General features: G+C 34.9%; 1 long non-coding RNA gene across 1 annotated transcript in view; it reads right to left on the bottom strand.

Moving 5' to 3' along the window:
* LOC106997964 (uncharacterized) overlaps positions 1–25,957 on the bottom strand; it is a 136,131-nt gene extending 110,174 nt beyond the window's left edge. The window contains exon 1 of the long non-coding RNA XR_013417033.1: positions 25,889–25,957. This is a non-coding gene — a long non-coding RNA (uncharacterized LOC106997964). The remainder of the gene's footprint in view (positions 1–25,888) is intronic.
* Between the last annotated feature and the right edge of the window lie 1,897 nt (positions 25,958–27,854).

The raw sequence follows: 27,854 nt of genomic DNA, 5'->3' as shown, positions 1-27,854 counted from the left end.
TTTGTAAAATAAAGGTACTAAGTTAATTCTTTACATTCTCATTATACCTACAATCACTAGCTTTTTGTTAATACTTCTGTCACTTTCAAATCCTAAGGAAGTAAAAGAACTAAAATCCAGGAAAAAAAAAAGTCTCAAAAATTTGAAGAGGGGTAAAATTTTTGGAAATAAAGAAAAAAAGATATTTTAATAATTAAAATAACTTGCAAGTTATTTTGTTTTTCTTTTATAAAAAAGTCATTTATAAAAATGTCCAAGGGTTAGGCATTAAAATAATTGCTCTTAGGCATCAGAAGTGATCTGCCATGGCTCTACCTACAGCAGAACAGGAATCTAGGTTTTCCTGGCCTGCCCCCCATTCAAGATTAAGGCCTCATTAATCTAAATTCACAGGAAAGGACATTGAGAACCCTCTTCAAAAGAGTAAGATACTGTCTTCAAGTTGAAACTAATGAGGAACAATATACATTTATAGAAGCTTGAGTTTCTAACACAGCTCCTATTGGTTGTAAAGAGTTAGAGCAAGAAGATATTCTGTTCCAAAGTTCTTAATAAACAGAATTGAAGAATTAGAAACCTCTCCTGGATCCTGAATTTATAATGTATTCAAGTGCTGACATCATGTTAAAAAGCAGAAAGTAAGAGAAGTGGATGTTCATTTTACATGGTGAAAAAGCAGTAAATCATAATGTTTGCAGTTTCTGGGGGTTCATTTCAGTGGTTACTTAGTGAGTTAAACATGCTTTCACATGACAGTGGGCAGCAGACATTCAAACCTCATAATGTTTCCTATTTTGAGGAGTTGCATTATGAGTTCATTTCCTGTTTATTCCATGAGGTACTTAGCAGTTTGAATTTGTGAAATGTTAACTTGTCTAAGGCCTTAGTCAGCTGAAAACTGTAGCTCTAAAGAAACAGTGGTTTTATTTTCTACATAATACTAGATAATTGATGGGCAAGTAGAATTTTTTTCTCTATGATGTAAAACATGTATTAAACTTCTGTGTTTTTTTTTTCCAAAAATTTTCCTCAAAGTAAGAAAACCAGGTAAACTCAATCTTAATATTAACTAGCTTGATTTGATTCACTTTATTAAGTAACTGAAGGTCCAAAGAGCAATTAGAAGTTATTATAGAAAAATATATATAGTTGCTGTTATGATTTCATTTCGCCATTTATATAAATATCATGAAAAAATCAGGAGGCAAGATTTTTAGACTAGAATTTTTGTTGAAGCTATGCATTGTAAAATTAAAATGGAATCAGAGCTGGAAGGAAGCTTGGACTCATTCATGTGTCCCCTTCCATGTCTTTAAAAGGCATGTTTCTAAATGCTCACTAGGGAGTAGAGGGGAGCCAGAGCATAAGCAAGAAGATAAGGATATTTGGACCACATCAATGATCCATTCAATTCAGCAACACAATTCTCATAATGTAATTATAAATACAAATGCTGGTTCTTCTGCTGAATAAGAAGGTGGGAACAAGAGATAGCAATGGTTAATCATGTAACAAGAATGTTCAAGGTATAGTACTGAGAGATTTTTCAGACCATATGCAAAAAGATGTGATTATTTCTTAAAAAGAGGCTAAAATGCATTTTTCTCTTATTAAAGCAGGTATTTTGAATGCCAGTTGCGGACAAAAATATGGAACTAGTAATAAGAGCATGGAAATTAGTCCAGATGTCCAAATTAATGGGGAACAGAAAGCCACAATGTTAAACACCAAATGTGATTTTCAAGTAAAATATGCAACCAAAATTGGACAGAACACATTCTCAAAAGTCAAAAAGTTGAATGGATATCAATTAAGTGAATTTTCAGCAAAGTTTGACAAATTAACCATAAATATCACAAAATGATTCAGTGGTAAATCAAAACAAAATCATATGGGTCAAATTACATAAGAAAATTGGCAAAACCTATGAGAAGAAAAATCCAGAACTGTGAATTTTTTTTTCCACACAGATAGGCAGAACTTATGAGAAGAAAAATCTAGAACTGTGAGCTGTGTCCTGAGTCACACTGACCAATGGTTGTCATCAGCTTATCACAGAGAACATAAAAATTAAAGCACTAGAAAATAGGGTTAAGAACTAGACCTCTACTCTCCATAGTGTTCAGGCTGCCTGAGTCATCTTTCCTTAGTGGAAGTCCTGGCAATGATCTTTCAGTAACAGGCTGCACAATCTGAGTTCAGGACTTAATGACATGACTGCAATTCCTGTTGTACGTCAAAGTGTCTTCACTTCTGCACTAGTCTGTTCTCACACTGCTACCAAGAACTACCTTGGACTGTGTAATTTATAAAGAAAGGAAGTTTAATTGATTCACAGCTCTGCAGACTGTACAAGAAGCATGGCTGGGGAGGTTTCAGAAAAGTGGCAGAAGGAGCAGGAGAGAGAAAGCCAAGGGGGAAATGCTACACACTTTTAAACAACCAGAACTCACGAGAACTCACTCTCTATCAGAGAACAGCTAGAGGGAGGTCCGCCCCCATGATCCAATCACTTCCCACCAGGTCCCTCCTCCAACACTGAGGATTGCAATTTGACATGAGATTTGGGTGGGGACACAGAGTCAAATGGTATCACTTCTTTGAGGTTAATCAGACAAAAACAGTTGATGAAAGAGATTTCTCCTCAACACTTGCTTAATCTTTGTCACGATACGATATGTACCTTATGTTTTACAGACATGTAGAATAATTTACAAATTTCAAGGAACCATTTTTAAACAGCTTTCTCAAGCAACTTAGCACCTTAAAGAGTCTTCTCTCAAGTTCACCCATGATCCCTCTGAATATAATCTTGTTATTAAATTTATAATATCTATAACAGTCACTCTAATTTTATGGCTAATACCCAAGAATAATCTGATATAACTGAATAGGCAAACATAAAATCATATTTATAACATAATAATCTGATATAATTGAATAGGCATACACATAATATTTATAACATAAATACAATTTTTAAATCCAAGTAATCATCTTGAAATACTTAGAACTGGAGCCCAGTGAACTGCTACTAACTACATTGTTCACAGCAAGACAATCTACACACATTCTAATTTTCCTCCTTTTCTGTTTTCTTTCTTTTGTGCTTCAAGGATGCACAGAACTTGAAGTCTCAGGTAAATTCTATTAGAATCCTTCAGCGTGGTCCCCAGTGTGCTTGACCTTTAACACAACTATTCATATAGCACACTATAAAGGCTTCTAGCCTTCTGATTCATTTGAGGGAGAACAAATTACACTTAGCTTGAAACTTTTAAGTCCCGCTTGTGTTCTTTATGTTTTGGAAAAAAGCCAAAGTTGATACTAAGTTAAGATTCGTTTCCAGGGCCTTCTAGCAGAGGTGAGTCAGAATATTCCAGCTTGTTGGTGATGCTATGCATAAGAAAGGCAAGTATAGTAAGAATTGCTACTCTGCAGCTGGTAAGTATTAATAGCAGCTTAACATAGCTAAGAGGTTGGGGTGAGTTACAATAAACACACCTATTCCAAACAGACCTTTCTTCTGCTTCTCATGTTGATTTTATAATCAACACAATGCTGTCTGCACACAAGCAGCTGAGACGTAATTCTTGTTAGACTGCTCAGAGAATGGCTGAAGATAAACATGAAGTCATCGCTATCCACCCAGACCCGATTTGGTTCTCTCTACCAGTGTTTACCCCTCTGTCTTCAGGATGCCCATGTAGAGAAAAGTGCCTGGTGCATGAGGTAACAGGACCAGTCGCCAACCCAAAATCTACCAAAATTGTTTATCCTATATCTGATCTTTCTCTTTCTCTTTGTTTCCATCCTATAATTTCTTCAGCCCTATTTTTTATTATTTTTGTCTTAACTCCCTCTTTCTCTTTTGCCTAACTTCCAACATGAGTCATCACTCCCCCTCTATTAGTTATTCTGTAAAAATTCTCTGTAGATTCTCTGGGATGGGCAAGAGGAGAGAGGAAGGACTCCCTTTGATCTAATCTCAGGGTGTAGTATGTAAAAACAAGTCAAAATATTCATACTGTAGAAAGCTATCCTCTCTCCAGCCTCCCTTCTGAATGTTGTTACACTAAAAGAGCATCTATCTACTTTCCTATGTTAAATACGTTATAAAATGCCCACTATCTTTGGTAGAAAACAGGCACAGATAAAAGTAGAGAAGAAAAGAAAACCTTAATTTCTCTGATGTGATATTTTGAATTAAGACTTTATAATTTATCATGTTTTAAATATTTAATTTATTTCTATGTTAACCCCATATTAGTATGGCTATAAAATGCTATTATTATATCCAAGTATTTTAATACTTCTTTCAAAGAGGATTAGCAAAACAGAAGCCCAATGGATATACTCTTTCTATATTCTTTAAAATGCAAGTCAAAATGATGAGTCAGCCTATTTCTATTTCTTTCTACTGACCAATGTTATTGTTAATCTTCCAATTATGATGGGAATGTAGGGGGAGTGTATCCATTGTTATTTGTGGCAACTGTCAAATTCAATTCATAAGTTATTATGTTGCTATATTTCTGAACAAATGAGTTATCAAATATCTTCCTGGTGACTCTCATAAGGTATATATCTTACTCTAATTCGTGCAGTGTGATGGTCAGGAGCCAGTAAGATGCACATTAGATAATTTCAAGATTCTCTATAGAAACTAGTCATTGGGAAGCCAAAGAAAGATAAGAAGGAAGTATCTCCAATTGTACATAAAAATATATTTCCTATTATGCTTCTTTGCCATTTTAAAAAAAGTATCTTATTCACTTTTTTCAATGAGACAATGAGAGAGAAGACAGGGAAACAGAACAGAAAAGGGAGAGTGAGGGAAATGGTAAAAAAACACAAAGAACAAAAAAAGGCAGCCTGATGATGATGAATAAAATGAAGAATGGTGGTAAAGAGAGAGGAAAGAATGAAGAAAGAGAACAAGAGGAAGGAATGGAGGAAGGCAAAGAAGGAGGAAGGAAGAAAAGGAGGAAGGAAGAAAAGAAGGGAGGAAGATGAGAGAAAGGGAGTGAGGTTTTTCTTTCCTTTGGGAAACATTTCACTGGCTCTTCCTTGCCTTCAAAGATGAAGAGATTCTCTCCACTGAACCCACCTCTGCCTGTCTCCCTGCCTCCTGTGCACACCCTTTCTTCACCCTCCCACTCAGTTCCCATCGGCTACTGAACATTCTCTGCTCTTTTGCTCCCGTACCTTTGCAAATTCTGTTTTCTTAAGTTGCCTTTCCACCAACTTTATTATCTTTGCTCTTTTGTTCCTGGCCTTGGCAGTAAGTTTCTTTTTCATAGTTATACTAAAGATGTGTTTTAATAGATGTATTTATGTAGAAACAGCAGTATCCTCACACATTACCAAGATCATGGCCAGGAGTCTTTCTTATTATTTATCTAAAGTCATTTTTTAAGTTAAAAAAAAAACCTGTCTTCTCTCATAATTTGAAAAGAACTGTTAAAAAGTGCACATAGATATTAACTCAAAGAGTATAAATTTTACAATGCTATTTCAATCAAATAAACAATTTTCAGATTTGACTGTTCATCTTTCTGCAGGGGAAACAAAAATATTAAAGGGATATGAATTCATTGCCAATAAATCTTAAAAAAAACAACAATCAACCCATATGTTCTCTTTAGAAATAAAGATGAGAGGTTAATTTTAAGTATTAATAGAAAATTTTAAGAACACACAGCAGAAGGAGACTACCACAAATGATGGCAGCTGTCAATTAGTCTAAATGGAAAGAAGAGGTGAATGCCTGTAAGGCCTCAGAAAGGGAAAGCATGGGGAACAGACCAATGGGGATGTGATGGAGTGGGAAGTGGCCCTCAGGCAGAATTACTCCTCCTCATTGTAGCTTCTCTGCTTGGAAATGCTTTCCCATTGTGGCCATTTTTTTTCAATTTATATGCATAGATTTTTCGGACAGTGTACCAATCAGCAATCTGAGACAAAAGATATATTGGGAAATGATGTATTGAGCTTCCATAACTCAATGTCATTTAACATTCAATTAAGTTGAAAATCTCCTTTTATTCTGATTCCTTAGCCTCCAAACTATCTTCTAATTATAGTTTAGCTTTCAGTGTAGTAGTAGAAACAAGATAGGCTGACTACCCAAACACAAGCATTCATACTTGCATTCATACTCTTTCATATCATTGATATTTTGAACATATCTCAATCTAATGATCTGAATTGTGAGAGTTCAAATGTAAGATATTCACTTTGCTATCAAGTTGACTTTGGTCTGTAGCAAATATACAAAGTTATCTGCCCAGTGAAGTCTCTGGCAGACAGCCAAGGGACTTTACCCAGTGACATCACTCTACTTTACATAAACTACCTACTGTTATTATTGTTGTTGTTATTATCAATGCCTATAGAAGTTGTTTATACATATTTTAGGATGAATTGTAAACATGACTGCTACACTGTCAACAAATTGAGAGAAGTTAGATACACTAAGACAATGAGATATTTGGTCATATATATGAAACAGAGAATGAAACAAGAGAGGAAGCCCAGAATGCCTGAGAACCAGGAAGTTCTGATAAATTACTAGGGTGAGGAGTATGTGTATGGGAACTTACTGTAGCATGATGAAATGGGTTATTCAGGATGAGAGGTAATTAACATAAAATAAAAATGTGAAAAATAAGTGGAACAGCTTCAAAGATAATGTCAGCTAATTCAAAATGGTGCCTAGGAATAACTTTTACCCTAAGACGTAAATGAGTTATTTTTCTGTATTTGCCATTCTCTCTTCCTCCGCTTTTATTCCCTCCTTTATTCCCTTCTCTTTTTTTTTAATCACATGACTTTATCTTTCCAGAAGGAAATATTCTGCCTTTTGCTTTTAATACTTTACTTTTTTTAGGCACATTGGAGAGTTTCAACACTGTTACCAAAAAATACTTGTAATTCCAGAAACATCTCAAAATCAATCTTGTAATTTTAAAATAGAACTAAGTGTCTTATGCAACTACCCACTACGACCATGACCTTTTGTCATGTTCATAATTTTAATCAATGGATAATTTCCTATCCAGCAGTCCAAGGTAGACAACTGAAGTTCATCCTTTCATTTTTCCTCTCCCTCCAGCTCTCAGCCAACAGTTTCTCAAAACTTTTTGTCCCTCATTCTTAATTACCTCTTACATATTCCTCTCTTATCCAGTCCCACTGTCCCTACCTTGGAACAAGCTTTCATTATCTCTTGTCCAGAGTATTTAAGTAAGAAGTCAATTGAGTCTATCTGCTCAAGGAGATTCATTTTAATGCAAGATGCAAAGAAGACCCCAAATGCAAAGAACAAATAAAAAACTGATCTGTGCTTTTATTAATTTATGAATTCATTTAACAAATGAATCTGAGTGCCTACTTTCCATAGATATGGTTCTGGGCAATGGTGATATATCAGTAACCAAAATAGATTATTTCTCTGCCCTTGGGGCGTTAAAATCTTACTGGAAAGAGATATAAGATAAACAAACAAACAAACAAATATAATGCTTACAGACTGTGATAAGGGCTAATTAGGAAATAATATGATGTCACAGTTAAAAGTGGGGATGAGGACAAAAGATAGAAACAAGGGACAAAGATCCTTTCTTTGACCAAACTGTACTCTGGCTCCCCTGAACTTTTTCAACTAAGCCTGAGTTTTGGACTTCCATGTTTACCTCTGTATTGTCCAACTGTAGCAGGAATCCTGCTAAGTCAGTTTACCAGAACCACTCACCCTTGCTCTCTAGTCATCCTCCATGTGTAATTTGGTACCTTATCCTCCACCATCTCCTAGGCAATGTCTGTTCACCTTGCCCTGTCTTCAACAAAAATTCTGCTAAGTCAGTTTAGCCAGAATTCTCTCTTCACTATGATGTTTCCTCTTATTTTTCACCTACTGACCCACACTCTGCTCTTTGGCTATAAATTCCCCCCAATCCATGCAGTATTTGAAATTGAGTCTAATTTCTTGCTCTCTTTTTTTTTATTATACATGTGCACAATGTGCAGGTTTGTTACGTAGGTATACATGTGCCATGTCGGTGTGCTGCACCAGTTAACTCGTCATTTACATTAGGTATATCTCCTAATGCTATCCCTCCCCCCTCCCTCCACCCCACGACAGGCCCCGGTGTGTGATGTTCCCCTTCCTGTGTCCAAGTGTTCTCACTGTTCAATTCCTACCTATGAGTTAGAAGATGCAGTGTTTGGTTTTCTGTCCTTGCGATAGTTTGCTGAGAATGATGGTTTCCAGCTTCATCTATGTCCCTACAAAGGACATGAACTCATCCTTTTTTATGGCTGTATAGTATTCCATGGTGTATATGTGCCACATTTTCTTAATCCAGTCTATCATTAATGGACATTTGGGTTGTTTCCAAGTCTTTGCTATTGTGAATAGTGCCACAATAAACATAAGTGTGCATGTGTCTTTATAGCAGCATGACTTATAATCCTTTGGGTATATCCCCAGTAATGGGATGACTGAGTCAAATGGTATTTCTAGTTCTAGATCCTTGAGGAATCACCATACTGTCTTCCCACAATGGTTGAACTAGTTTACAGTCCCACCAACAGTGTAAAAGCATTCCTATTTCTCCACATCCTCTCCAGCACCTGTTGTTTCCTGATTTTTTAATGATCACCATTCTAACTAGTATGAGATGGTATCTCATTGTGGTTTTGATTTGCATTTCTCTGATGGCCAGTGATGATGAGTATTTTTTCATGTGTCTGTTGGCTGCATAAGTGTCTTCTTTTGAGAAGTGTCTGTTCATATCCTTTGCCCACTTTTTGATGGGGTTGTTTGATTTTTTCTTGTAAATTTGTTTAAGTTTTTGTAGATTCTGGATATTAGCCCTTTGTCAAATTGGTAGAGTGCCAAAATTTTCTCCCATTCTGTAGGTTGTCTGTTCACTCTGATGGTAGTTTCTTCTGCTGTGCAGAAGCTCTTTAGCTTAATTAGATCTCATTTGTCAATTTTGGCTTTTGTTGCCATTGCTTTTGGTGTTTTAGTCATGAAGTCCTTGCCCATGCCTATGGCCAAAAAAGAGCTCACATTGCCAAGACAATCCTAAGCCAAAAGAACAAAGCTGGAGGCATCACACTACCTGACTTCAAACTACACTACAAGGCTACACTAACCAAAACAGCATGGTACTAGTACCAAAACAGAGATATAGACCAATGGAACAGAATAGAGCCCTCGGAAATAATACCACACATCTACAACCATCTGATCTTTGACAAAACTGACAAAAAGGGGGAAAGGATGGGGAAATGATTCCCTATTTAATAAATGGTGCTGGGAAAACTGGCTAGCCATATGTAGAAAGCTGAAACTGGATCCCTTCCTTACACCTTATAAAAAAATTAATTCAAGATGGATTAAAGACTTAAATATTAGACCTAAAACAATCTCTCTCTCTTACTGCAAAATCCCCTTGCAATGATCCCTATACCTATTGTAATACCACCCTTTGAATGAAGTCTTCCTTACTGTCTTAACAAATGTCATGTTTTTTTCTCTTTAATACAAGAATAGTCTTCAAAGTAATTCAGGAAAGAAATTTGAAAACACTCTGCTAATTCACTGTAGATGTCTCTGGGATTCTCCTAATACATCATACTCTCATCACATTTTGAAGGAACCTAATACACTCAAGCTATCTTCTGTGGTTGCAACCATATACCCTGGCACTATATTGCTACTGAAGTACATTTTCCCTATCATTTCTATTAATCACTACATATTGTGTGTTTTCATTTTTTTTTAATATGCGCAGTTTAATTTGTTATATAAGAGACCTTCATGAAAGCATACCAAGGACATAAACTTAATTTCATAATTATATTTTAAATTTCATGATAAAAGAGGCCTTTAGGTACATATGAGAATAAACAAATGATTGCTTCAAGGTTCATGTCTGTTCTCATATAATTATATATTGAGCAATCTTTAATTCAGTTTCACAGTATTGCACGTTTGGACATTAACATTTTTAGTTATTAAATAATATCTTAAATGCTAAAATCATTGTTTAGAAATAATTGTGAAAGTGCATTATTGAAAACCAGAGATTAGTTTTAATCATCAGTTGTCCACAAAAGTGAGAAAAACAATTTTTAAAATAATGAGTTATTATGTAAAAGGTCAAGTCAATTGTTACTTTTTAAATATCATCTACTCTCAAGTTCAGTGCAGACTTGAATTCTAGTGAAGGGTACTGAAGAGCGAAATGTCTGAAAGATTAAAACATTTTTCCAAAATATAACATACAGGAGGAAAAAAAAAAACAGAAAACAAGCTCTACTTTCATTGTAACCTCTCCTTAATGTTAAAGGAAAGGTAATATTTGACCAAGGAAGTTCAAGGGGCAAACTCATGTTAGAATGACTGGCTGACAGAAGTTAACATCACCCCCTTTAATGTCTAAGTGGGTCTTTAACACTCAGAGATTTAAGCGCTGGATTTAGAAAAGAAAAAAAAGAAAGAACTTTAAAAGGTGTTAACTCCATCTTGTGCCATAAAAGAGGAGATGTTTAATTAAGCCACTGGTAGTTCTTGGGTGGTTTTCAGTTTAGTTTTATACTTTTGAGATGAAAGGGTACATGCAAAATTATGTACAAAGTGCCTTTTCAAAACTTTGGCAAGGTCAAGGAGAAAATAGCTGGATATCAAAAGCTGAACTTTTCAAGGTTTTTCTCTGATTTTTCTAAAACAAGATAGCCTCCTCCTCCTCTTAATAGTTCTTCAAGGCCTTTTTGGTAGCCAAAATCTTTGTTCTTTTTTTTTAAGCAGCTTTGTAACAGAAGAACTAAAAATTAATTATGGCTATGGAACTTTTACACAGAAGAGTTTAAAAAGCACAGACGTAAAGAAGGGAAAAAGATGAGGGCCCATTTATCTTATATTGACAGGACTAGCTTCAAACGATGACCTTGAATCATAATCATCCTAATGAGCTCAAAATATTTCACTTTAACAAGTGAAACTATAATCAAATCAGTTTCTGAAAGCTCTACTAATGAGCATTTCCTTTGATGAAAACATGGTTAACTGTCTTAGTCTGCAGGAGGTGCACTACAGTAAGGGGCCAGCTCCTGACAACTCATTAGCTGACCTGGGGAGAGAGTAATTTGAATGCTTTTGATAAAAATTTCAAGGCTTTTTTTAACTTAAATTACAATTTATGCACTTTTATAAATAGTATAATTTTTCTAAGTTGGGGGAAACTAGAGAGAAGACTTCAAAGCTGTAGAACAAAGTTTGTTTACCACATTTGGTCTGTTGGATCACCAGAACCAGGAAGGGGAAATATGTTTAATTAGCAACTGCTAACTCAGAGCCAATCCCTCTATCATATTTTTACAAGCTTTATTTTTATGCGTTGGTATGATGTTAAATGAACTTGGTGGAGCTACATTTTATAAGATTTAGGATTGAAAGTTGGAAGTCACAATTATTTACTATGAGTCTAAAGAAAGTCTTTTTAAAATCCTTTCTCCATCAAAACAAATCACTCAATTTACTTAAAGCAGCAAAAGAGATGTAAATGAAAACCAAATGCAGAAATGTGGCTTACTTTTTTTTTCATGACTCCTCAAAAATCTGCCCCTCCAATAAATGTATCATTTTAACTACTGTTCTGCTCTATTCAGCATCAAGAAACGATCTCTCTCTCTTCTTTCTCTGCAGAGCAGGATTGCTGTCAAAGCAGAATGTAAAACAGAAGAATAGTTCAGCTGTTTTAAGTATCACTGGAAGACAGATCTTCGTTGCTTCAGAGGGCCCATTCCTTATCGCCTCCCTCCCTCAAGCTTCCCTTTGCTTTTCAGGGGTGTTCTACTTACTTTACATTTGTCGTATTTTCTTCCTGTGTTCTGCAAGGCAAACCACAGAGATGGTTTATGTCATAGGCACATGAGACGCTGTCCTCAACTTGTCAAGTGTTTAATCTCTTTCTTTTTCTAGCTCTCTCTTGCTCTCTCTGTCTCCCTTTTGCCTCAGATTGAGATAGAAAAATATTTCCAATATTTTGGTGCAAGTTATTGGACAGAGACAGACATTGACAAAAAGAGGTTTTTATTTTAACTTCTCAAAATTATCCCCCCCTTTCTCTAAATAGCTTTAAAAAGACATGCGACAGCCGTAAAAAAAAAAAAAAGTATTCATTTTGATCTCGTGTATACGTATGGCATATGTAATATGTATGGTAGATTCTTGTTATTTGCAGCAGTTCTGTTCTATAAAGTCACCATGCCCTCTGAATTAACAACCATTGAATACTGCATCATTGCTTCGGTGGGAAATACAGGGTTAAGTTCCTGCTTACCTCTGGTCAAAACATTTTTGTCAACTGATTAATACATAACCTTCTTTTATGTGTTTCTGTTTAAATACATTATACTTAATATATATTATTAAAACATTAACATTGAACTCATAGCTATGTTAAAAAAATATTATTCTGAAACTTGTTAAAATGGTAAGGAAGACTTTATTCAAGATATCACAGAACGGGCATTGCAATAGGGAAGAGAAATAAGGCTCAGTGCCAAATATAGCAAGGACAAGTGGTGATTTATCGGCAAGGAGGAGTGGAAGAGGGTCAGTGAATGAAAAATTGCTAAGAGGAAACTAAGAGAGTAGGGGGATTTTTGCTAAATTGGCCTAACAAGATTCTAGATTAAAGATTAAATTAAAGATTAAAGATAGGCCAAGGAGTTACTCATTACAGGTGGGAGACAGGAACCTGATCAGATAGATATCAAGGGTGCAGAAATTCTCCCTAAACTGACTTAGCAGAATTATTTGTTAAGACTGGACTGGGCAGGCCAAAGATGAGATGGGGCCAATACTGGGGTCTAATCAGAAAGAAGGCTCATATTCAGCTGACTAAAGTTTGGTCATAGAGTCTTTTTCAAGCTAATGGCACTATACCTTATGCCTAAACAAAACATACCTAATACTTGTATTTTTTTTTCCATAAAGCAATTCACAGCCTTCTTGCACTTAGGAAAAATGGAGAGCTCTTTAGCACTGTAATTGAGTGACATTTTAAACAACGAAATCACCAACAAAAAGCACAAAAATGTGAAAAATGCTGCACTAAATAGACTGACCATGAAAAGGACACTTGTTTACAGTATGAAAGCTGGGACAAGAAGGCTGAGGGTCCTACCTCAACTGGGAAAGTGTGCTTCGGGTGACTCAAGTACTTTACTGCTCTGCACAAAATGTGCACACGTGAACACAGAAACACATGGGTATGGATTCGGGGATTACAAATACATTTTAGCTAGTAGAGGGAATCTCAAATAATGAGGATTGACTGTATACACAAACATGTACACACACATATATCTATATCTACATCCAAATCTATATTAACATCTATTTCTGTATCTGTACATATATCTACATATAATCCATATCTGTATCTATTTGAGGAATGTTAGTATTTTTGATTAAATAATATAAATGTTTAAGAAAAAAAGATAAGATTTGTAGTCTGACATTTTTATTTGGGGCTGGGGGGAACCACTTCTGGAAATACTAGAAAATTCAACCCAATATAAATTAAACAACAAAGCTGCGATGTTAGCCCAATAATTCCCTAATTGATTTAAGAATATCCTAAATCGGTTTATATTCAACAAACATGTACCTTTCTAAATTAGAATAATATATGATTGTTTTTCCTAGTAAGTTCCTACAATTATATTCAATACTCTCAACTCAGCAAAGTAAAAATTAGTGAATGCCTTAAAACTAAGACTGATATTGTATGGATTCTATCCAATGCAGGAATGGTGGCTCACGCCTATATTCCTAGAGTTTTGGGAGGCCAAGGTGAGAGAATCACTTGAGGCCTGGGGATCAAGACCAGCCTGTGCAACATGGCAAGATCACATCTCTAGCAAAAATTAACTTGGTGTGGTAGTGTGCACCTATAGTTCTGGCTATCTACACAGGAGGCTGAGGCAGGAGGATCACTGGGGCCCAGGAGTTTAAATTTATAGTGAGCTATAATCCCACCACTGCAGTCCAGCCTCTGCAACACAGCAACACAGTGAGACCCTGTCTATAAATAAATAAATATTATATCCAATGTGAACGCTATCACTAATTGTAATAGTGTGAGATTCTAATATCAAACAGTGCTTCAGAACTAGGGAGAGGCTCCTCTTCCACTTGCATCCTGGACCATCTCTGTGTTGGTCTATCCCATTATTTCTTCAGTCAACCTTGTTTCAGTAACTTCTTCTGTAACTTCAGCAACTGCTTCTTTCTTTCCTTTCTTTTTTTTTTTTAATTATACTTTAAGTTCTAGGATACATGTGCACAACATGCAAGTTTGTTACATATGTATACACGTGCCACGTTGGTGTGCTGCACCCATTAACTCATCATTTACATTAGGTATATCTCCTAATGCTATCCCTCTCCCCTCCCCACTCCCCACAATAGGACCTGGTGTGTGATGCTCCCCTTCCTGTGTCCAAGTGATCTCATTGTTCAATTCCCACCTATGAGTAAGAACATGCGGTATTTGGTTTTCTGTTCTTGTGATAGTTTGCTGAGAATGATGGTTTCCAGCTGCATCCATGTCCCTACAAAGGACATGAACTCATCCTTTTTTATGGCTGCATAGTATTCCATGGTATATATATATGCCACATTTTCTTAATCCAGTCTGTCACTGATGGACATTTAGGTTGATTCCAAGTCTTTGCTACTGTGAATAGTGCCGCAATAAACATACGTGTGCATGTGTCTTTATAGCAGCATGACTTATAATCCTCTGGGTATATCCCCAGTAATGGGATGACTGGGTCAAATGGTATTTCTAGTTCTAGATCCTTGAGGAATCACCACACTGTTTTCCACAATGGTTGAACTAGTTTACAGTCCCACCAACAGTGTAAAAGTGTTTCTATTTCTCCACATCCTCTCCAGCACCTGTTGTTTCCTGACTTTCTAATGATCGCCATTCTAACTGGTGTGAGATGGTATCTCACTATGGTTTTGATTTGCATTTCTCTGATGGCGAGTGATGATGAACATTTCTTCATGTGTCTGCTGGCCGCATAAATGTCTTCTTTTGAGAAGTGTCTGTTCATATCCTTTGTCCACTTTTTGATGGGGTTGTTTTTTTCTTGCAAATTTGATTGAGTTCTTTATAGGTTCTGGATATTAGCCCTTTGTCAGATGAGTAGATTGCAGCAATTTTCTCCCATTCTGTAGGTTGCCTGTTCACTCTGATGGTAGTTTCTTTTGCTGTGCAGAAGCTCTTTAGTTTAATGAGATCCCATTTGTCAATTTTGCCTTTTGTTGCCATTGCTTTTGGTGTTTTAGACATGAAGTCCTTGCCCATGCCTATGTCCTGAATGGTATTACCTAGGTTTTCTTCTAGGGTTTTTATGGGTTTAGGTCTGACATTTAAGTCTCTAATCCATCTTGAATTAATTTTTGTATAAGGAGTAACGAAAGGATCCAGTTTCAGCTTTCTACTTATGGCTAGCCAATTTTCCCAGCACCATTTATTAAATAAGGAATCCTTTCCCCATTTCTTGTTTTTGTCAGATTTGTCAAAGATCAGATGGCTGTATATGTGTGGTATTATTTCTGAGGGCTCTGTTCTGTTCCTTGGTCTATATCTCTGTTTTGGTACCAGTACCACGCTGCTTTGGTTACTGTAGCCTTGTAGTATAATTTGAAGCCAGGTAGCATGATGCCTCCAGCTTTGTTCTTTGAGTTATTTATCAGGTTCCAAATTAGCCTGGGAGATGTCTTGGTTATGTAAATTCTAGGACAACATATACAAGCATTGTTTCTGTCACATTTCCTGCTAAGTGCCCCATTCTCTTTATTCCAAGTAGTGGCAGTCCAAGAATCTTGCCTGCTAAAAAATTATGTCATTTTATAAAATAGTATTAGCTGCTCAGGAGCCAAAGATATAGAACTTTAGCTTAAAAAGACTCAATTTCTGTACACAAAACCACTTTAATTCCTATGTTATGGTTTTCTATATTATTTTTTATTATAAATTAAGTAACATGCTTTCTATATTATACTTTGCTTTTTTATTGTTAAATCAAATATTATTATTATGTCTTTAAGTTAAAGTTACATATACTCATTATAAAACCTCTAGACAGTATAGAAAATATAAAGAAAAAACTGAAAATGACCCATATAATAGTCACTTTTGTTAATATTTTTAATACCCATTATTTGAAATAAAAACCCTACTATTTCTAGCAATACTGTGCTAAATATTCTTACACATCTATCATTGCATGGCTATATCAAGTGGTTTTTATAAAATAAATTCTTCTTATTGTTGTTGCAGGGATATACATATTTTGAATTTTGATAATTTTTCTAGATGGCTTTTCAAAATGGTTGTATCAATTTATAGCTGTATTAATTTGTACAAAGTTCTAGCTTCCCTATAACCTACCAGAATCTGGTGTCATGAGATGTTTTGAAAATTTCCAAGCTGATAACTGAAGAATGTTGCTTCCTTGCATTTTAAATTTGTATTTAATTATTGTTAGTGAAGGTAGAAAGTAGTTGTGCACTATCCGAAAAGTTAGGCAGTAAAAAGTTAGGCAGAAAAGTTAGGCAAGTTAGTCTTTGGGACTAGATCCATAACTGGAGCTCACAAAAAGAGAAAATGAGCAATTGGTAATGTCCAAATTTTAGTTTCTGAATAAACACTTGCAGCAAAAGTAATGTTTGGTTTTATTCTTTATATTTCTCTATGAAAGTTTTAACAGTCTGTATCCAAACTCCCAAAACTACACCCAGAATTCAATTTCGGTATTTGCCAGACTTTTCTATGTAATGTTTATAGCCTGATATTTGAGAGACATTTCCTTTTGTCCTAAACTCGGTGAAAGGAGAGATTAAATTCTCACTGTACTTCATATGTTTACATTTCATGTACTTTTTAATGATAGTACATTATTATCATACTGGTTATTCAACTACTAATACATAAGCTGACAAATAGAATTCAACTTTAATAAAAATTGATTTTTTAAAAAAGTCACAAAGTAATGTTAATTATTGAGGTCCTTGATATATCTTTTTATTAGCATACAAGTATAAAGGAAAATAGATTGCTCCCATTGGCACCATTCTATTCCTTAACAGTTTAATGGAATGTTTGCAGTTTACTCATTCTTTGGCCACAATCCACCAGAAATGTCAGGTACATAAATTAGCTAGCAGGCAGCACACAAAGACTGACACAGTGTGCCTTGATGTTCTAAAACCCAGTAAGTATTAACTGAAAGGTACATAAAAAACTGGTCAAAAAAATGGCAATTTACATACTTAAGCTAAACCACACACACACACACACACACACACACACACACACACACCACACACTCCATTAATGAAAAATCACTAGCATACATTTTAAACAAACAATAAAAATCAACTGTGGCATCGGTAGTAATATCTCCTTTGTCATTTTTGATTATGTTTATTTGGGTCTTCTCTTTTATTCTTTGTTAGTCCAGCTAGTGGTCTATCAATCTTATTTATTCTTTCAAAGAACAGACTTTTGGTTTCATTGATTTTTAATTGTATGGTTTTTGGCATCTCAATTTTACTCAGTTCAACTCTAGTTTTGGTCGTTTCTTTTCTTTTGCTAAATTTGGAGTTGGTTTACTCCTGTTTTTATGAACACCTATATGCACACAAACTAGAAAACATAAAAGAAATGGGTTTTCTTCTGGAAACATACTATGTCCTAAGATTGAACCAGGAAGAAAGAGAAACTCTGAAGAGACCAATAACAAGTTCCAACATTAAATCAGTAGTTAAAAGCCTATCACCAAAAAAGCTCTGGACCAGATAGATTCATAGCCAAATTCAACAAACAAAGAAGAGCTGGTACTAATCCTGCTGAAAATAGTTCAGTAAATCAAGGAGGAAGGACTCCTGCCTAGCTCATTCTATGAGAACAGCATCATTCTAATACTCAAATCTAGCGGAGAAACAGTAAAAAAGAAAACTTTAGGCCAATATTCCTGATGAATATACATGCAAAAATCTTCAACAAAATACTACCAAACCAAATCCAGCAGTACATGAAAAAGCGAATTCACCATGATAAAGTAGTCTTTATTCCTGGGGTGTAAGGTTGGTTAACATACACAAATCAAAAAATGTGATTCCTCACATAAGCAGAACTAAAAACAAAAACCACATGATTATCTCAATAGATGTGGAAAAGGCTTTCAATAAAATTCAACAACCTTCATGTTAGAAACTTCCAACAAACCAGGTATTGAAGTGATATACACCTCTAAATAATAAGAGGCGCCTATGATAAACCCACAGCCAACATCATCTAGATTGGGCAAAAGCTTGAAGCATTCCCCTAGAGAACTAAAACAAGATAAGGATGCCCACTCTTACCACTCCCATTTAGCCTAGTTCTGGAAGTCCTAGCTAGAGCAATCAGGCAGGAGAAAGAAGTAAAAGGCATTCAAATAAAGACTGAAAGTCAAACTCTCTCTCTTCACAGATGATATGATTTTATACCTAGGAAACCCTATAGTCTCCCCAAAGTCTCCTAGATCTGATAAACATCTTCAGCAAAATTTCAGTATATGAATTGATGTATAAAAATCAGTAGCATTTCTATACACCAATAATGTCCAAACTGAGAGCAAATCAAGGGTGCAATCCTATTCACAATAGCCACAAAAAGAATAAAATACCTGGGAATACAGCTAACTATGGAGGTGAAAAATCTCTACAATGAGAATTATAAAACACTGCTGAAAGAAATAAAAGGCAACATAAAGAAATGGGAAAATATTCCATGCTCATGGATAGAAAGAAATCAATATTTTTTAAATGACCATACTGCCCAAAGCAATTTACAGATTCAATGCAATGTCTATAAAATTATCAATAACATTTTTTCACGGAATTAGAAAAAACAATTCTAAAATTCATGTAGAACAAAAACTGCGTGAATACCCAAGGCAATCCTAAGTAAAAAGAACAAAGAGGGAGACATCGTGTTACCAAAATAAAGCCAAACACCTACTGCCATCTTATCGTCAACAAAGTTGACAAAAATAAGCAATGGGAAAAAGACTCCCTATTCAATAAATGGTACTGAGATAGCTGGCTAGTCATGTGCAGAACAAAACTGGACCCCTATTTTTAACCATGTACAAAAATTAACTCAACAGTGATTAAAGATTTACATGTAAGACCTCAAATTATAAGAATGTTCGAGGACTGTGAGCTTTTTTTTTGGTGGTAGGCTTTTAATTACTGATTTAATTTTGGAACTTGTTACTGGTCTCTTCAGGGTTTCTTTCCCTCCCTGATTTCAATCTTAGGATATAGTATCTTTCCAGAAGAAAACCCATTTCTTCTATGTTTTCTAGTTTGTATGCATATAGATGTTCATAAAAACAAGAGTAAATTAACTCCAAATCTAGCAAAAGAAACAACCAAAACTAGAGTTGAACTGAATAAAATTGAGATACCAAAAACCATACAATAAAATAGGAAACATCATTTTGAACACTAGCCTTGGGAAATAATTTATGACTAAGTCCTCAAAATGCAACAAAGCAAAAGTTGACAAGTGGGACCTTATTAAACTAAAGAACTTCTGCACACTAAAGGAAACTATCAACAGAATAAACAGACAACTTACAGAATGGGAGAAAATTTTTGTCAACTATGCATCCAATAAAGGTCTAATGTCCAGAATCTGTAAGGAATTTAAACAAATTAACAAGCAAAACAAACAACCTCACTGAAAAATGGGCAATGGACACATGCCCATGTGTCTTCTCAAAAAAGGCATAAATGTGTCCAACAAGCATATGAAAAAAATGCTCCATATCACTAATCATTAGATAAATGAAATCAAAACCACAATAAGACCATCTCACATCAGTCAGAATGGCTCTTATTAAAAAGTCAAAAAATAACAGATGCCAGTGAGGTTGCAGAGAAACGGGAACACTTATACACTGCTAGTGGGAATGGAAATTAGCTCACTACCTTAGTGATGAAATAATCTGTACATCAAACCACAGCGACATGCAATTTACCCATGTTAGAAACTTGCCCATATACCCCCGAACCTAAAATAAAAGTTGGGAAGAAAAAAAAAATCAACTCACATACTTTGGGTTTTTATTTGATACCTGGTCAAAGCTGTGATTTTAAATTAAATCTCAAAATAATGTTTAATGAACCGGTAGTGGTAATTGTTTTACGTTTCAGAACAACTTACAGATGTCCTTTAATAAGGCTCTTCATTTGTTTGTGTTTTGGTTTTTGGTTTTTATTTTTAGACGAAGTCTCCCTCTGCCACCCAGGCTGGAGTGCAATGGCGCGATCTTGGCTCACTGCAACCTCTGCTTCCTGGGTTCAAGCAATTCTCCTGCCTCAGCCCCCCGAGTACCTGGGATTACAGGCATGCACCACCACAGCCAGCTAATTTTTGTATTTCTAGGAAAGATGGGATTTCACTATGTTGGTCAGGCTGGTCTCAAACTGCTGACTTCGTGATCCGCCCGACTCAGCCTCCCAAAGTGCTAGAATTACAGGCGTGAGTCACCGCACTGGGCAGTGAAGCTCTTCTTTGTATCTAGAATAATTTTCAAGGAATTTTGTTGTTTCCTTATTTCAATTTATTTAAAATTGAAATTATTTTTATGAGATGTAATGTTTCCTTTTTAAATATATTTTGATACCCAAAAAAGTGGATATTATTGACAAATGAGAAAGAACTTTGTACTTTCTTAATCAGTTGGTTTCCTTAATTAAATATTATTTTTGTCTTTTCTTCTCATTTTGCTGGTAATCAAAATCAATACAAAATTGATAGTGGGGACCACTAGTACAACAACTGCATATGAATTAAAAGTCAAATATTAGAAGAGAAAAATTATGTATCACTTAGAAAAAATTTAGAATTCTTAATGAAAAAAATACACTGAATGGTTTGGAACACAGGACAATCCATTAAAATATAAACAAAAAACATGAACAGGAATTCATGAAAGAACAAACACAAATACTAAATACACAAAATTAAGTTTAAATTTGCCATTTATAGAAATCAAAACAGAAAATTTTATTTTACCCATCAGATTGGAAATCACTGAAAGTATTGATAAAACTCAGTGTTGATCAAGTAGAGGTGGTGGAATTATTTATACATCATTGAGAAAAGTATCAATCTATAATCTTTTTTGATATTAATTAAAAGATATCATCAAGATTCTTAAAACATTTATACCTAGAAGCTTCACTTTTGGCAATTAGGCCTAAGTAAACAAATGATAGACATACAAGAGAGGTTATTATAGTCAAGCTTATAATAACTGATGTAAAATAAAAACACTTAAATGTATATTAATATGTTTCTAGGTAGTGGAGAAATCCTAAACAAGTTACAAGTAAGACTGATTTCATTTCATTGATATGAAAAGGTATGTTCAAAATGCAGGCACCAGAAAACCATGTACAGTATTCCTTTAGTGTTAAAAATGACTTGCACACTTACATATGTATATACATTTGTTTGTCCATGTGTCTTTGCCATCTTATATATTCACAGACAATTTCTAGGAAAATGCATAAAAGATGTTAACAGTGCTTATGTCAGCAATTTGGTGATTGATGGACCAGGGATTGTAAGGTGGAAGATAACTTTTATTTTTTGTCAATGCTTCCAAATTGTCTGGCAGCCTTAAGTTGAGCATTATTATGTTCTTCATACAAACTACTATTTAAAATAAACTATATTGTAACAAAAAGTAGAAATGGTCACTTACTCTGCATTACCCCATGTACCTTTTCAAATAGTCTTTTTCTATCTTTTCTCAGTCCATAACTTAAAATATATCTAATACTTTAACTTCTAACCTATTGGATCTACTTCTCTAGAATTATACCTTACTACCTCTCTTCAAGAAAGAGAAAGCATTTTAAAATGTGAACTTTTATAAGATCTTATTATTTTCTTCTCCAGGTTAGATGTGCCCAATTTCTTAAACACCATGGTTTCCAATCTTTTCAACATTCCAGTCACCCTCCAGGTGCAATCCACCTTTTCAGCAACTCTTAAAATGTAGCCTACAGAACTGAACATAATATTCAAGACACGGTCTGAGCAGTTCAGATTATAGTGAAACTATTACCATCCTTGAACTCGACTCTCTCCCTCTATTAATGCAGTTTAAGAATGCATTAACTTTTTTAAGCATCTGTTAACACCACATTGACTCATATTGAGCAGGGAGTCAAATAAAACCACAGGAATTTTGCCATAAATTTGCCTATCCTATAAATGTGCAATAAACAAGAATTTACAATAGCCCAGTAAAATTTCATTTTATTAGTTTCAGCCTGTAGTTCCAATCTACAAAGATTTTTTTTTTTTAAGGCAAGTAGCTATCATCTAAACTATTAGCCACCCTTTCCAGCTTTGCATTACCTGCAAAGTGCTAAGCATTTCTTCTTTCACCATTCTAACCATGGATCGAACTGCTGAACAAAAGAAAGCCAAGTGGGGGGTCCAAATTTTAGAGATCTTCATAGAGTTTACATTAATCTATTACTAAATACTCTTCAGCTATCTGTTCAATTAGTTATGGACAAGACAGGCTACTCATTTTTTCATATTGTCTTTAAGAATATTAAGAGAATCATCATGGAATGTCCTATATAAATATAGATATACATTTACGTGGCTTTTCTTAGCAACTGGTTTTCAATTGACATATAGGATATACTGTTAGGCACACACACAAAAATAGAATGTATTATCACTTGGAATGTCTTCTAGAGGTATAAATCCTAATCCCGTGAGCCTGAACTTTTCAGCTCCTATTTGTTAACACAGCTACAATGAGAATTTTATTATCTTCTCAATTCTATTTATATAAGTCAACTTTAGTTGTATATTTCTCCCTCTGGAAGTTTATGAGAAACAATCATTAATGCGGTAGGTAGTGGTGTGTAGTAATTAAAATCACGGACCCTAGAACAAAAGCTGCCTGGTTTTAAAACCCAGCTCCACCACTTAATGTTATGGTACCTTAAGAAAATTACTCAAACAAGCTATGCCTTTGTTACCTTATCTATAAAATGGTGATAATAGGATTTCTGTCAAAGGGATAAAATGTGTTAATATATGTAAAGCCATAAGAAAAAAACACTTGCACCTAATAAGATCTAAGTATAATTACTAACATTGTTATGACATTTTCAAGAGAAAAACGACTATAAGAGCAAAGCCATAATTCTGACAAGTTGATATTTTTCTTAACTTAATTCATTCTGTGCCTTACAAACAATACATTTATTTCTGGCTCCTAAATATTTACACACATACACACACACACACACACATCTTACCACATTATAATAATTCTATCTAGTCACTGAAATAGTGCAGAAACATTTCTCACTATTACCACCACTCTTACTAAGAAGCTGAAATTACTCCTGGACTACTGTCATAAATTCTAATAAGAAAGTTAAGAGGGCCATTGGTGGGGTGGTGAGAGGATGTGTCTGCAGCTCTGAAAATTCAGGGGTCATGTAGAAACCTATATCCCCATCTCCATGGTTTTTATAGCTCCCACCATGCTGACCACCATATCACTGGCAACACCATAATTCAGGGACTGGAAAATAAGGCAGAGGTCACCTCATTCAGCACTGTTTATGGTCTCTCCATTGTCCTATTTTTCAAGAAGACCCTGGACACTGCTCTCTAATACATCTAGTACACACCACACTTGGCCCAACTTCCACTCACTTCGGTCTCTGATTTTGGTCACTTCCCTCCAGACACTTGGAAATTTTAACAACTCCTCCACTTCAAAGATTATCTTTCCTGGGACACAAGACTTTCTGTTTCCCTTTGCCCCTTTTTCAAAATCCTGCCAATCTCTTTACTTCGCATTAAAACTGACACTGGTTTTGCTCAACTTTGAACATTTCACTCCTTGGAAAGGTGAGCTGAATTTAGATCAAAGTAGAAAAATGAACCCAAAAGCAACATGTCAGCAAAAGCCTCTTTCTAACCCTTAGGAAGTAGGAAAAGGGAACTAAGTGTAAGAATCAACAGTGTTAACAATTTCTGCATATATACATCAATGATTTATTGAGCAGTAAACACTATCATAGGTGATAGAAACAAAAAGTAAATAGAATTTAGTGCCAGTTTTCAAGAAAGTTAAATATAGCAAAGGAGACGCATGCAATTAATGATATTATAATGTGATAAATACCATAAAAGCAAAGAAGACAAATCCATAATTACAAAACTAATGTGTGTAGGTTCTATAAAAATTCATCTTTATTTGCAAAAGCAAATGCCTCCATTGTATGGGTGGACATACAAACCTATTCAAAGAAATCACATCTTTAAAGCCCTGCTCCTCAAAGTGTGGTCCCCAGGCCAACAGCATCTGCATCAACCCGGAGCTTATGAGAAATGCAAAATCTCAGGTCCCACCGCAGACCTACTGAATATAAATCTGACATTAATTAAATCCCCTGATGATTCCCGAGCACATTAAAATTTGAGAAGCACTACACTAAAGCAAATCTTAACTTGTTGCAAGCAGTGGCTTTGACAAAAGCTGAAACCTGGCTCCTATTTCAAAGGTGCTACAGGAGAGTGAGTTGATAGCTTCTTAGGGGAGTACTCATCTAGTGCTTAACATGCCGTAGGTACTCAATAAGTGTTTATTGACTGAATATAAAGCTGAAGGACTAAAACAGTGATTAAAATCACTTATGAGTAATGTTTATAATAGTGTTTCGAGCGTGAAAGACAAAAGGAAGGAGTGAAGTAATAGCATTAAGTAACCCAGCATGTTAAAGCAGTCATTTTAAACCCCACACTTTGAGTATTTTCAATTAAATAAGAAACAAACAAACAAAAAAAAACATACAATCAGAAGGCATTCAGTGTTGTGTTGATTTGAAATTGAATTTTAGCTTAATTCTACTTATTAACATAGGAGAACTAAAATTTTGGGTAATATTTTGAAAGTTTTATTATCTTTATTAACTATTTCAAAAATACAAGTTTATGCTAGAAGGGACATTGGCTATTGCTAATTTCACTTATGTAAAACAGCAGTGTGGGATTTAAGGTGTCAACATGATAACAAAAACTCAGTGTCTTCTAACATGACCTATCAACAAGTGCATACAGATTAGAAAGCCACACGATTCCAAAGAGCTACATTAAATCCACCTATGCTAAAAGAGGGGCAATTAATTCCAGTAAGAAGCAAAGCATACGTTTTAATTATTTTGCATGTTAAAACATAAAATGGGAAGATATATAGAGCCTTGGGTAAAGAAGGGCAATGCTTCTAGAAAAATATAGAGACATTTTTAGAATTAATTGCTTGATTCTAATTAAAAGAATATAACCTTTAGAGGCACAGTGGCTACTAAAACTCTGATTTTATTTGCATACATTAATATGACAACTGAATCTTCAGACAAAGGTTATTTTATTTCATTAAAATACAAAATATCTTAACTTTTCCTCAAATATGTGTTTACCTATATCACAAATCAGTTAAATGGTGTCCGTAGTTTTACAGCAACTAAATAGCCATGACGCTTAATATCAACAGTCTCAAAAACACCTGAAAGTAGAACCCTGAAGCAGCCTATATATTAGCATAAGACACAAATGTATTTCCACCTTTTTAGCAAAGTGACATATTACAAATTATCCCCAGTGGCACCTGCATCCTAGATCCTCAGGAACAACTTAAGAGTATTGTCATGTAATTATAGAAAGGTAAAAGTTTATCTCACCATTAAAAATGAGCTTCGCGCTGGGCAAGGGAGAAGGATCACTTGAGTCCAAGAGTTTGAGACCAGTCTATGCAAGATAGTAAGACTCCAACTCTATACACAAAAAATTTAAAAATTAACCAGGCGTAGCACCACATGCCTGTGGTTCCACCTACTCAATCACTTGAGCCCAGGAGGCTGAGGCTGCAGTGAGCCGTGACTGTGCCGCTGCACTTCAGCCTGGGTGACAGAGTGAGACACTGTCTCAAAGAAATTAAAAACAGAGCTTTGTAACAGTCAAAGCCATCTAAAAGTAAAAGGTTATCTAATTTGTTCGATATTTTTCTGTAACAGGAGGATTTCACCCAGAAATCATCATGATACTCTGATGTGTATTCAACCACTAGCTTTGTACAAAATAAATGAGTTTTCTTTCAATTCTTAAATAATTATTACATCTAGTACACAAAACTCAACATTTTGGACACATGTTCTAACTCAGAAAAACTAGTTTTTCCCCTCTGTGTCACATCGTACTTATTTACTAAAAGTGTATAATTTCTCTATCTTCAGTCTCCATAATTTCATTTAATTACAGGGCTTGATAGTATGATAAATAATAGGTGACTACCTCATTGTGCTTTCCTTCTCTCTCCTCATCCCAATTGTGAATTAAGGCCAGTATTTCACATTAAGTGCAAATGGATCACTTTATATCTAGCAGATGATTTAGAAAGCTCATAAAAACATGTGTTCGCTTCCCTTTGCCCCACCCCTTAGTTGAATTCTGAAATACTCTCTTGAAGAAGGCAGTGTGGAAATAAAGTTCCTTTTAATAACTAGACCCAAACGCTGAATAAAACACACCCATAATGAAGACTTTCAAAATGAAGCCTATCTAATCCTATGCAATTCTGCAATTTCTGGATGAATTGTGTGCTTTTATAGATTGCAGAAAATAAACATGCTTCTTTCTTTCTCCTCCTCCTCCTTCTCCTCTTAATCTTGCTCTCATCTTTCTACTTTTTGAAAAGTGGTTGCTGAAAAAAGTAAGAGAAAACAAAGAGAAAGAAAATAGAGTTTTCTCTGTTTCTCTCTCTCTCTTTGATCTTTAAAATATCTACTTATAGATAATAAATGTCGCTGTTCACAAAATAGTTAATTGGGCAATGAAAGAGAGATCCATAACTTTGTAAAATCTAATTTGGCCTTTGAGTCTCAGCACTCATAGGAAACCCATGTCAAAGTTTCAGAAAATCTGCTAATGTATTTAGTATATAAATGTTATTGACAGCAAACTCTTCCAATGTTGCCATAATTACTGATATTAAAGGTCTTGTAGCTATTTATATACAATATCTACACTTGTTTTTGTATAATATATAGTACTTTTTCAATCTAATAGCGACTGTTCAAATCCTCGAATTGTAAAGGATGGTTATCTAGTTGCCCTTTCAACATGAGAAATCCAACAGTGAAGTATTTTCACTTTTAAATACACAATCATGCTTTGAGTGCTAAAAAGCACAATTAGGTCAGGAACCAGTTATCTAAGGTATTTCTCTGAGGGTGACAGCAAATTCAAGCTAGAATTTAAGGAACCCTTATGCAACCATTCTGGATTTCCTATGTAAGTACAAAAATATTTGGAGAAAAGTTCCATTTTCAATTTTAAATGTGCCTTGGGGACTAAGACAATCTACTGCTAGACTTGCCAAAAAAAATGTGAAGCTTATAAACATAAATATATCGGCTAAATTTTAAACCATGCAGATGGCATATATGGTGAGGGAACCCAAAGGAATGCAATTCAAAATTACAAAACTGCCAGAGAGATAGAAATCTACAAACAACATCTCACCATTAATGAGAATGTCATTTTCAATCTCAAAGCTCTTATTTCTAGTATTAAATAACATTATTATATATTACTAATTTTTTACTGTCCTATAGGTGATGGTGAAAAAAAAAAAACAAAAGGTAGGTA

The sequence above is a fragment of the Macaca mulatta genome, chromosome 4 (genome assembly GCF_049350105.2).
Source record: "Macaca mulatta isolate MMU2019108-1 chromosome 4, T2T-MMU8v2.0, whole genome shotgun sequence".
NCBI lineage: Eukaryota > Metazoa > Chordata > Mammalia > Primates > Cercopithecidae > Macaca > Macaca mulatta.
The sequence above is the reverse complement of the archived record's forward strand: the minus strand, read 5'-3'. Positions and strand labels throughout refer to the sequence as shown.